A 12777-nucleotide genomic window follows, 5' to 3' on the forward strand; every position below is an offset into this window, starting at 1 on the left:
GTCGGTCTGCTTTGCACAGCCATCTCACTCAATGCTTGTTCCCTCCCTTAAATCTTTACGGCCATATTTGAGGTGATTTCCAAATATTTACAGAAATCTCATTCACCAAGGCAATTGATGCAAGAAAATGTGCATTTAGTATGTCACAAGAAAAATTAAATGTCTTCATTCAATGAAGTGTTGGCTGAGCTTTATTTTAACACTCTGAGGTAGATCACATCAGCACTGTGCCACAAGCCTGCAAACATCATCATGACAAAACTGTCTTTCCAGCCTCTTTTCCTCCTCAAATATCGATCAAGAATGTCAAACAGCCTTTTTAATGAAGGCACGGTAGCTGTAAGGTTTATTTTGTCAGACACTATTTGATTTTTCAGCTGCCCAGCTCTTTGCTTCAGCACTCAGCCAGTTTACATTTTCCCACGTGACTGAGAGGGAGGCTCCCCAGAGCCGGAGCCGCAGAAGGTGTTCAGTCTCACTCGGTCAGGCTGAGCAACTGGGCTCGTGTCAAAATGTCAACCACATTTATTTAGATGCTGAAGAGAAACACAAGGGAGAGATTGGTGCAATCTTCATTCAGAATATCAGGAGGTCAGTGAGGGGTCAAAGCCCACAGTCAGATGGGATGAGAGTCAGCAGAGTGGACAGAAAAGGCCATGGCAAGGATTTTTATTGAAGTTTTCAGTGGAATCTTTGTGGCCCCGGAGGAGCAGAAACTCTGACAAATGCTAATCCGGCGATAAAATCATCGGGCCCGGAGTGAGGAGATTCCTGGCTATCTCTCTGGTTAAACTCAGGGCTTGAAATTTCTGGAAGGGATGTGTTATGAGTAAGAAATGATAACATAGTTTCCATCACAAGGCTCTCAGTGGAATTTATTACAGCTGTTATGTCATTTACAATATTGACTCTCTAAATTTTTGACGCTCATCACCTCTACAGTAGGACCTTTATTCTGTAGATAATGCACATCTCCACTTCCACTCCAGTGAAATGGCATGACAAGCACTGCTCCTCTGAATCCTCTATTCTATAAAGAGAGATCTGACCTGGATTATATTGGAACATCAAGAAGATGTAGCAACGGTTGTCAAGCAATGGGGAAAATGGCAGGGAGGGAAACAAGTTGCAAACCTGTTTAAACATTCATCTGAGTTTATTTTCAATGAGTGACAGAGTTCAAAACTCTTCATATTTATAAACTAAAATGAAAGCTCATCGTTGCTAATTGATGGCACTTGGCAACTTGTGCATAGATTATAGGCTCCCGCTTAAAGTGATAGAAAACAAAAAGATGTATTCTGCAAGTTTCACAGAACAGCTCCAGTACTTTTGTACAGGCTGTTTATTCATGTTGTTTATCATACTGTCCTCCTCAGCAATGTGCTCATAGCTTACACTGGCCACAAATCTGGTTCCATAGTGCCTGTAGTTTTCGCACGACAGGGTCTGTTATGGAACCAAACAAGTGACCACTAGCCATGCTCACTTCTGGCACAGCCTCTTCCGGGCACACTTTTGATGAGGGCAGTAGCGTGTGCGTTAGGAGCATGCGCCACAAGTATGGAGAGTCGACAGGTGATGACATCAGTCAGTGTGTGATGCTGATTTGACACCAGCGCTGCCATTTCCAAACTCACTGCTTGGCCGAATGCCCTGTCTTAAACACACAGTTGAATATATGTTTAGCAGTAGGAAGGAACCTCCCATGAGTGCTGTTTAAAGTGATTGTCAACTGTGCTCAGGTTAGTTACTGACTGATTTCTACTGGCTCTGTCTTAGTTTGTTGAGGTGAGTTTTTACCGCCATTTAATGTTGGTGAAGTCGACAGGGACTGGTGTTGCATGTGGTGTAGGTCTTGGTTCTGACATCAAGGGTTCTGGTCAGACCACTGGCTCCCGGTCATGGGTTCAGTAAGTTTCCATCCTCCTTGGCATGCGGCATGACTGGAAGAATGAGCAGAGGCAACATGGAGGAGGACAAGCTGCTGCAAGGATGAAGAGGAGGAGGGGGAGGATGGTTTCTCAGCAGGAGGCTTTGTCAACCTAGTGTCATCTGGAAGCATTTATCTTACTTAAACCTAAGCCAGGATCAGTGTGTTTGATGTCTCTGCTTTACAAACGAGGTGCTCACAGTAGCCACGGTATATATATGGCTACTCCAGTTCAGTTTCTGGTCAATGGTAGCCCCTAGGATGTTGATAGTGGGGTTTCAGCGATGGTACTGCCATTGAATGTCAAGGGGAGATGGTTAGATTCTCTCTTGTTGGAGATGGTTATGGTAAACATAATTAAAACAGCCACAGAAAATATCACTTAAAATGACCTCACCATATTTCACTTAAAATGGCCACGATGCCTGTCAGTTGAAATGGCTACAGGTAATATCACTTAAAATGGCCGCAGTGCTTATCACTTAATAGAACATAGAACATAGAACGGCACAGCACAGTACAGGCCCTTCGGCCCACGATGTTGTGCCGAAACTTTAACCTACTCTAAGATCTAAGTAGCTACCTCCCCTTCATTCTACTATCATCTATGTACCTATCCAAGAGTCGCTTAAAAGCCCCTAATGTATCTGCTTCTGCTACCACCGCTGGCAGCGCATTCCACGCACCCACCACTCACTGTGCAAAGGACCTACATCTGACATCTCCACGAAACCTTCCACCAATCAGCCTAAAATTATGCCCCCTGGTGATAGCCCTTTCCACCCTGGGAAAAAATCTCTGACTATCCACTCTATCTATGCTTCTCATCATCTTGTACCCCTCTATCAAGTCACCTCTCATCCTTCTTCGCTCCAATGAGAAAAGCTCTAGCTCCCTCAATCGTTCTTCGTAGGACATGCCCTCCAGTCCAGGCAGCATCCTGGTAAATCTCCTCTGCACCCTCTCTAAAGCTTCCACATCCTTCCTATAATGAGCCGATCAGAACTGAATACATTATTCCAAGTGTGGTCGAACCAGGGCCTTATAGAGCTGCAGCACAAGCTCGCAGCTCTTAAACTCAATCCCCCTGTTAATGAAAGCCAACACACCATACGCCTTCTAAACCACCCTATCAACTTGGATGGCAACTTTGAGCGATCTATGGACATGGACCCCAAGATCCCTCTATTCCTCCACACTACCAAGAATCCTGTCTTTAAGCCTGTATTCCCCATTCAAATTCAACCTTCCAAAATGAATCACTTCACACTTTTCCAGGTTGAACTCCATCTGCCACTTCTCAGCCCAGCTCTGCATCCTGTCCATGTCCCGTTGCAACCTACAACAGCCTTCCACACTATCCACAACTCCAGCAACCTTCGTGTCATCGGCAAACTTGCTAACCCAACCTTCCACTTCCTCATCCCAGTCATTTATAAAAATCACAAAGAGCAGAGGTCCCAGAACAGATCCTTGTGGAACACCACTGGTCACCGAGCTCCATGCTGAATACTTTCCATCTACTACCACCCTCTGACTTCTATGGTCCAGCCAATTTTCTATCCAGACAGCCAACTTCCCCTGTATCCCATGCCTCCTCACTTTCTGAATGAGCCTACCATGGGGAACCTTATCAAACGCCTTGCTAAAATCCATATGCACCACATCCACTGCTCTTCCTTCATCAAGGTGTTTTGTCACATCTTCAAAAAATTCAATAAGGCTTGTGAGGCATGACCTGCCCCTCACAAAGCAATGCTGACTGTCTCTAATCAAACCATGCTTTTCCAAGTAATCACAAATCCTGCCTCTCAGAATCCTCTCCAATAATTTGCCCACTATCGACGTAAGACTGACTGGTCTACAATTCCCAGGGTTATCCCTATTCCCTTTCTTGAACAAGAGAGCAACATTTGCCACCCTCCAATCATCTGGTGCTACTGCAGTGGACAGTGAAGACGCAAAGATCATCGCCAAAGGCGCGGCAATCTCTTCCCTCGCTTCCCGTAATATCCTTGGGTATATCCCGTCTGGACCCGGGGACTTATCTGTCCTCATATCATTCAAAATTTCCAGCACATCCTCCCTCTGAACCTCAACCTGTTCGAGCATATCAGCCTATTCCACGCTGTCCTCACAAACGACCAGGTCCCTCTCATTAGTGAATACTGAAGCAAAGTATTCATTGAGGACCTCCCCTACCTCCTCCGACTCCAGGCACCAGTTCCCTCCACTATCCCTGACCGGCCCTAACCTCACTCTGGCCATCCTCTTGTTCCTCACATAAGTGTAGAACGCCTTGGGATTTTCCTTAATCCTACCCGCCAAGACTTTTTCATGTCCCCTTATAGCTGTCCTAAGTCCATTCTTCAGTTCCTTCCTGGCTACCTTGTAACTCTCTAGAGCCCTGTCTGATCCTTGCTTCCTCAACCTTAAGTAAGCTTCCTTCTTCATCCTGACTAGCTGTTCCACATCTCTTGTTATCCAAGGTTCCTTCACCGTCCCATCCCTTCCCTGCCTCATCGGGACAAACCTATCCAGCAGTCGCAGCTAGTGCTCCCTAAACAACCTCCACATTTCTGTCGTGCATTTCCCTGAGAACATCTGTTCCCAATTTATGCTCCCCAGCTCCTGCCTAATAGCATTGCAATTCCCCCTCCCACAATTAAATATTTTCCCATCCCGTCTGCTCCTGTCCCTCTCCATGACAATAGTAAAGGTCAGGGAGTTGTGATCACTATCACAGAAATGCTCTCCCGCCGAGAGATTTGCCACCTGGCCTGGGTCGTTGCCAAGCACCAAGTCCAATATAGTCTCCGCTCCAGTTGGCCTATCTACATATTGAGTCAGGAAACCTTCCTGGACACACCTGACAAAAACAGCTCCATCCAAACTATTTGCACGAAGGAGGTTCCAATCAATATTAGGGAAGTTGAAGTCACCCATGACAACAACCCTGTTACTTCTGCACCTTTCCAAAATCTGCCTCCCAATCTGTTCCTCCATGTCTCTGCTGCTATTGGGGGGTCTATAGAAACTCCCAACAAAGTGACTGCTCCTTTCCTGTTTCTGACTTCCACTCATAATGACTCAGTAGACAAACCCTCCTCGACGACCTCTCTTTCTGCAGCTGTGATACTATCCCTGATTAACAATATCACTCCCCCACCTCTTTTACCTCCCTCCCTCCCTGTTCCTTTGGAAACATCTAAACCCTGGAACATCCAGCATCCATTCCTGCCCTTGTGATATCCACGTCTCCGTCATGGCCACAACATCGTAGCATCAAGCACTGATCCATGCTCAAAGTTCATTACCCTTATTCCTGACAATTTTTGCGTTAAAATAGAAACACTTCAACCCATCATAATGCTGCAACTTTGCCCTGTCAACTGTCTAACCTTCCTCACAGACTCTCAGCACTCTGTATCTGCCTGTTCAACAGCTACCCCATCCACTGATCCGTGGCTCCGGTTCCCATCCCCCTGCCAAACTAGTTTAAACCCTCCCGAATATATGTACCATGCATACCACTTAAAATGGCTGCAACGCATATCACATATAATGGCAGCCATACATATAACTTAAATGACTACTGTGCTTGTCATTTAAACGAACCAATCGGCATATCACATAAAATCACAGCTGCGGTCATAAATCACTAAAAATGGCACGGTGGATCAAACGCATTTTAAAATGGCTGCTGTGCATTTCACTTAACCATGGAACTCATTGCATTTCCCGGAAAACAGGCTTTGTCCTGGAATTATAAGAAATCTTCGCACTTGTCATTGATGACTCAGAGGAAGACAGGTAATAAGAGCAGGAGTATGCAATTTGGCTGGCGAGCCTGCTCTGTCATTCTAACAGTGCTGTTTAAACAGATCATGGCTGATCATCTACCTCTACGCCATTTTTACCCACTATCTCCAGATCCCTAAATATCATTAATATTCAGAAGTCTATAGATTTCATTCTTGAACATACTCAGTGATTGAGCTTCCACAGCCCTATGGGGTGCAGACTTCCACAAATTCACCACCATCTGAGTAAATGAATTCCTCCTCATCTCAATCTTAAATGGCCTACCCCTCATTCTGAGACTGTGTCAATTGGTTCCAGAGTCACCAGCCAGAGAAACATTCAACCCACATTGACCCTGTCACAACCTGTAATAATGATGTAACTTTCAATGAGATCAACTTTCATTCTTCAAAACTCTAGCACATACAGGCCCAGTTTCTGCAATCTCTCCCAATAAGATAATCCCGCCATTCCAGGGTTAATCTGCGGAACCTCTATTGCACTCCCTCCATGGCAAGTATACACATCTTAACAGGAGGAGACCACAACTGTATAGAATACTCCAGGTGAGCTTCAGCAAGGCTTTTTACAATTGCAGCAACATATCTTTACAAGCTGTATTCAAATGCCATTGCAATGAAGGCCAGCATGCCATTTGACTTCCTAAATGCTTATTGCATCTGCGTACTAGCTTTTAGTGACTGATGAACCAGGACACCCAGATCCCTTTGGACATCAACACTTCACAACCTCTCACCATTCAAGAAATGCCTTTGGTTGTCCGTGCCCAAACTTGTGGCATGCCACCTTCTTGCACCATTCAGAAAGCATTTCTGTTTTTCCACCAAAGTGGATCACTCCCTGGAACTGGATTAAGAGTTCACTGACCTAGGCTCAACTATCACCATAACCTGTCTCTCGATGCAGAAATCAACAAGCGCATTGGAAAGGCTCCCGCTGCAATGTACAGACTGGCCAAGAGAATGTGGGAAAATGGTGCACTGACACGGAAGACAAATGCCCGAGTGCATCAAGCCTGTGTCCTCAGCAACTTGCTGTATGGCAGCGAGGCCTGGACTACGTATGTCAGCCAAGAGCGACGTCCCAATTCATTCCATCTTCGCTGCCTCCGGAGAAACCTTGGTATCAGGCGGCCGGACCGTATCTGCAATGCAGAAGTCCTCGAGCCGGTCAACATCCCTGGCATATACACCCTACTGAACAAGCGGCTCTTGAGATGTCTTGGCCATGTGAGCCGCATGGAAGATGGCATGATCCCCAAGGACATATTGTATAGTGAGCTTGGCACTGGTATCAGACCTACCGGCCATCCGTGTCTCCACTTTAAAGACGTCTGCAAACGCGACATGAAGTCCTGTGACATTGATCACAAGTCGTGGGATTCAGTTGCCAGTGATCGCCAGAGCTGGCGGACAGCCATAAAGGTGGGGCTAAAGAGTTGCGAGTGGAAGAGACTTAGCTATTGGCAGGAAAAAAGACAGAAGCGCAAGGGGAGAGCCAACTGTGTAACAGCCCTGACAACCACTTATATCCGCAGCTCCTGTGGAAGTGTCTGTCACTCTGGAATTGGACTTTATAGCCACTCCAGGCGCTGATTCACAAACCAATGACCACCTCCAGGCGCTTATCCATTGTCTCTCGAGCTAAGGAGGCCAAAGAAAGAAAGAGGAAGAAAGAAAGAAAGAAAGAATGAAAAAAGGATCACTCCACACTTATTCACATTACATTCCATCTGCAATGTTCTTGCACATTCACTAAGTCTGTCCAAATCCCCTTAAAGCCTCCTGCATCCTCCTCACAACTTAATTTCCCACCTAGTTTTGTGTCATCAGCAAATTTGGAAATATTGCATTTGGCCCCCACATCCAAATCATTTATATAGATTGTGAACAGCTGTGGCTGAAGCACTGATCCTTGTGCTACCCGATTAGTAACAGCCTGCCATCCTGGCAATGGCCCATTTATTCCTACTCTCTGCTTTCTTTCTGTTAACCAGTTCTCAATCCATAACAGAATGTTACTCATAATCCCATGTGCTCGAATTCTGTTTATTAACCTGCTATGCGGGACCTTATCAAAATCTGTCTTAAAGTCTAAATACAGCACATTCACCGGTTCTATCTGCGACAAGGAACTTCATCAAAAAAAAAACTCCAACAGCTTTGTCGAACGTGAGTTCCGTTTCATAAATCCACGCTAACTCCGCCGATCATATGATTTGTTCAAAGTGTCGTGTCATCTCATTCTTCTCAATAGATTCTAGCATTTTCACCAATACTTACATTAAACTAACAGGTTTGTCGTTCACTGCTTCTCTCTTGCTCTCTTATTAAACATTAGGCCGATATTTGCTCATTTACAGTGTGCAGGAACCCTTCCAGAATCTATAGAATTTTGAAAGTCAACCACCGATGCATCTACCATCTTTATAGCTACTCCTTCAATACTCTGGGATGTCGCTCATCGAGTCCAGGGGATTTATTAATTTACAATACAATTATTTTTTCAGGTACTACCTCTTTATTTGTACTAATTGATTTCAGTCCCTCATTTTTACAAGTCCCATGGTTCCCCAGAATTTCCTGAGGATTTTCTGTATCTTCCTCCGTGAAGACAGATGCAAAGTAATTGTTTAGTCTCTGCACCATTTCCTCATTCTCCATCACAAACTCTCTATCACCGCTTGCAATGGACCCACATCTGTCCTTGCTAATCGATTCATTTTCAAATACATAAAGAAGCATGATGTTTCTCGCTAGCTTACATTCCACGTTTATTTTCCCTTTCCCGATTAGCTTATTGGGTCTCCCTTTTTGGTTTCTAAATCGCTCCGAATCCTCGGGCTTGCCACGTTTTCCTGGCGACCATACAAGGCTTACAAGTTTGGCCTAATGCAATCTTTAACTTATTTTGTTAGCCACGGTTGATTCACCTTTCCTGTTGGATTTCTGTTTCTTCGAGGAATGTCCATTTCTTGTCAACCGTGAATTAACTTCTGTAACTACTAGCCATTGCCTGGAAACTGTCAAATCATTTAATGCATTTTCCCAACACACCATAGGCAACTTGCCCTTCATATCTTCATAGTTTCCTTTGTTCAGATTTAAGAGCCTCGTTTCAGAATGAACTATATCTTTTTGTTAATTGTCAATTCTATCATATTGCGGTCACGATTTCATAATGGCTCCTTCACAGCAAGGTTATTAATTAGCCCTTTCTCATTACAAAATACTAAATCTGAAATAGCTCAATCCCGAGTTGGTTCTTCAACATTCTGCTCCAGGCATCCATCTCGTACACATACTGGGAATTCATCCTCCACAGAATTAGTGCTAATTAGGATGAGATAATCTATCAGTAAATTGAAGATGCCCATTGTTACTGATTTGCCCATGCTACATGCAGCTGTAATTTCCTGATGGTTACCATGTCCAACATTACCACTGTAGTTTGGTGGTCTACAAAAATCTCCCTCCAATGTTTGCTGCCCCTTGCTGTTTCTTAGCTCCCCCCAAACTGATTCTACATCTTGCTCCTTCGATCAGAGATACTGTCTCACTAATGTACTGTCTAGTCCTGCATTAAAAGCGTTATCGCACCTCCGTCTCCCCTCCACCTTTCCTTCCAAAATGACTGCATCGAGGATTAACATGTTCGTGTCGTAATGACGGGCCAGGCCTAAATTAACGAAAACTTTAATCCATTTTCACAATCAAGGACCACAATCCAACAGTTGCATGTTGAAATGAGGGATCAAAAGCCAGTCAGAAATGCAGTTAGACACATTGAATCCTACCTCTGGGTGAAGGACACTGTCCAAGACGGATGGACAGCTGGTCCAATAATATTCCTCATCACAAAACTCTCTAATTCTCTTCACATGTTGTCATTGCAGTTTTCAAAGTAAAACAAATTCCTCCAGGAGCAGTGAAGTAAAATAAATTAAATTGGATAAATTAAATCAAAAGATTCTCAGGAATAGGTGCAGCAAGATCCCAAAACTGTTTTTGCTCAGTTGTACTGACAATCTCTCAGCAACATGCCAATACAAACAAATGCGGGTTAGAAAGTCATATCGATTGAGGCCACAATACGAGCAGACAACCCACACACACCAGACTGAGGGAAATTTCCCTTCCCCTGGAGAGAGAGGGAGAGAGAGGGTTTGGGATTTGAACTGGGACTCCTTTCCACCAGACACAGCCCAGCTCAGCAATTTGCTTCACCATTGAATATGTTACACGTTGGGATGTTTTTCAATATGTTCCTCGGGGTCCTGTCCATTGACACATTAATTCAGCAGGATCGAGGACAGAACCAGTTTGACCAGGGGACCTGTTTTGTTGATGTAAAAATTTAACTCACAGCCCTTGTCGGGAACATTACTGCAGTTTGAAAATGTCTGATCCTCCTTACTGGCCCCACACAGGAATTGGAGAATGTTCGGGAGGCAGTGACACATGCCAATTCAAACCGCAGCTCTCCCTCTTTTGCACTCTCCCTCTCCCTCGCTCTCGCTCCCTCTCTCTCCGCCACACTCCCGCAATCTTTCTCACTCCCCCTCTCTCATTCTCCTTGTCTCTCTCTCTTGCCATATCTTTTTCTCTCTTTTTCTGCTTCTTTCCATCCCTACCTCTCACTCTCTGTCTCTCTCCCTACTTTCTGTCCCCCTCTGTCTCTCATTCACTCTCGGTATCTCTCTCTCTCTGTCTTTGTATCTCTGCCTACTCATCTCTCTCACTCCCTGTCGCCCTCTCTCTTTCCCTGTCTCTCTCTCTCTTTCCCTCGCTCTGCCTTTGGCCCTATGCCTACTCATCTCTCTTTCCTACCCTCCATTGTTTTGTAATTCTGTAACTGATCTCCATATGGGTATTATTACTGGACACATGTACACTTTGAGGCCTGTTGGAGCTGTTAAATGCCTCTCTCCCTCTCTCACTCTGTCTCAACGTCTCCACCTCGCTCTCTCTTTCCCACAGTCTCCTAGGTGGAGCACAGTTAAATGAAGGGTAAAGCTCCCTCTGCTCAGCCCCACCAATGAAAGTTAACCCTCGAAACCAGAAGCATGCCTTCTCCTGGAGTAAGGCCCCAAACCCCAAAGTGACCATGCTTTGGCCTCTCTCAGTAAGACTGGCAGATTATTGTCAAATTTAGGGCAGTTCTGTGCTGTTGCTCCTTCCATCTGGGCCCTCCAATAGGGACCAGTAAACATGGGCATCGGCCCCACTGGACCTCCAATAGGGACCAGTAAACATGGTCCTCCTCCCCACTGGCCTTCCAATAGGGACCAGTAAACATGGGCCTCCTCCCCACTGACCCTCTAATAGGGACCAGTAAACATGAGCCTCTTTCCCACTGGACCTCCAATAGGACGAGTGAACATGGGCCAGCTCCCCACTGGACCTCCAATAGGGACCAGTAACAAGGGCCTCCTCCCCACTGGACATGCAATAGGGGCGAGTGAACATGGGCCTCCACCCCAGTGGATCTCCAATAGGGACCAGTAACATGGGCCTCCTCCCCACTGACCCTCCAATAGGGACCAGTAAACATGGGCCTCCGCCCCACTGGCCTACAATAGGGACCAGTAAACATGAGCCTCCTTCCCCCTGGACCTCCAATAGGGACCAATAAACATGAGCCTCCTCCCCACTGGACCTCCAAAAGGGACCAGTAAACATGGGCATCCTCCCCACTGGACGTCCAATAGGGATGAGTGAACATGGGCCAGCTCCCCACTGGACCTCCAATAGGGACCAGTAAATATGGGCCTCCTCCCCACTGCACCTCCAGGAGGGACGAGTGAACATGGGACTCCTCCCCACTTGACCTCCAATAGGGAACAGTAAACATGGGCCTCCACCCCACTGGACCTCAAAGAGGGACGAGTGAACATCAGCCTCCTTCCCACTGGACCTCCAATAGGGACGAGTGAACATGAGCCTCCTCCCCACTGGACCTCCAATAGCGATGAGTGAACATCGGCCTCCTCCCCATTGGACCTCCAATAGGGACCAGTAAACATGGGCCTCCTTCCCTCTGGAGCTCCAATAGGGACCAGTAAACATGAGCCTCCTTCCCACTGGACCTCCAATAGGGACCAGTAAACATGAGCCTCCTTCCCACTGGACCTCCAATAGGGACCAGTTGACATGCGCCTCCGCCCCACTGGATCCTCCAATAGGGACCAGTTGACATGCGCCTCCGCCCCACTGGATCCTCCAATAGGGACCAGTTGACATGCGCCTCCTCCCCACTGGACCTCCAATAGGGATCAGTAAATATGGGTCTCATTCCCACTGGACTCTCCAATAGAGACCAATAAACATGGGCCACCTCCTCACTGGACCCTCCAATAGGGACCAGTAAACATTGGCCTCCACCCCACTGGACCTCCAATAGGGACAAGTCAACAAGGGCCACGTCCTCACTGGACCTCCAACAGGGACGAGTAAACATGGACCTCCTCGCCACTGAACCTCCAGTAGGGTCCAGTAGACATGGGCCTCCTCCCCACTGGACCTCCAATAGGGATGAGTGAACATCGGCCTCCTCCCCATTGGACCTCCAATAGGGACCAGTAAACATGGGCCTCCTTCCCTCTGGAGCTCCAATAGGGACCAGTAGACATGAGCCTCCTTCCCACTGGACCTCCAATAGGGACCAGTTGACATGCGCCTCCGCCCCACTGGATCCTCCAATAGGGACCAGTTGACATGCGCCTCCTCCCCACTGGACCTCCAATAGGGATCAGTAAATATGGGTCTCATTCCCACTGGACTCCCCAATAGAGACCAATAAACATGGGCCACCTCCTCACTGGACCCTCCAATAGGGACCAATAAACATGGGCCTCCACCCCACTGGACCTCCAATAGGGACAAGTCAACAAGGGCCACATCCTCACTGGACCTCCAACAGGGACGAGTAAACATGGACCTCCTCGCCACTGAACCTCCAGTAGGGTCCAGTAAACATGGGCCTCCTCCCCACTGGACCTCCAATAGGGACCAGTAAAC

The sequence above is a fragment of the Heterodontus francisci genome, unplaced genomic scaffold (assembly GCF_036365525.1).
Source record: "Heterodontus francisci isolate sHetFra1 unplaced genomic scaffold, sHetFra1.hap1 HAP1_SCAFFOLD_152, whole genome shotgun sequence".
Classification (NCBI taxonomy): Eukaryota; Metazoa; Chordata; class Chondrichthyes; order Heterodontiformes; family Heterodontidae; genus Heterodontus; species Heterodontus francisci.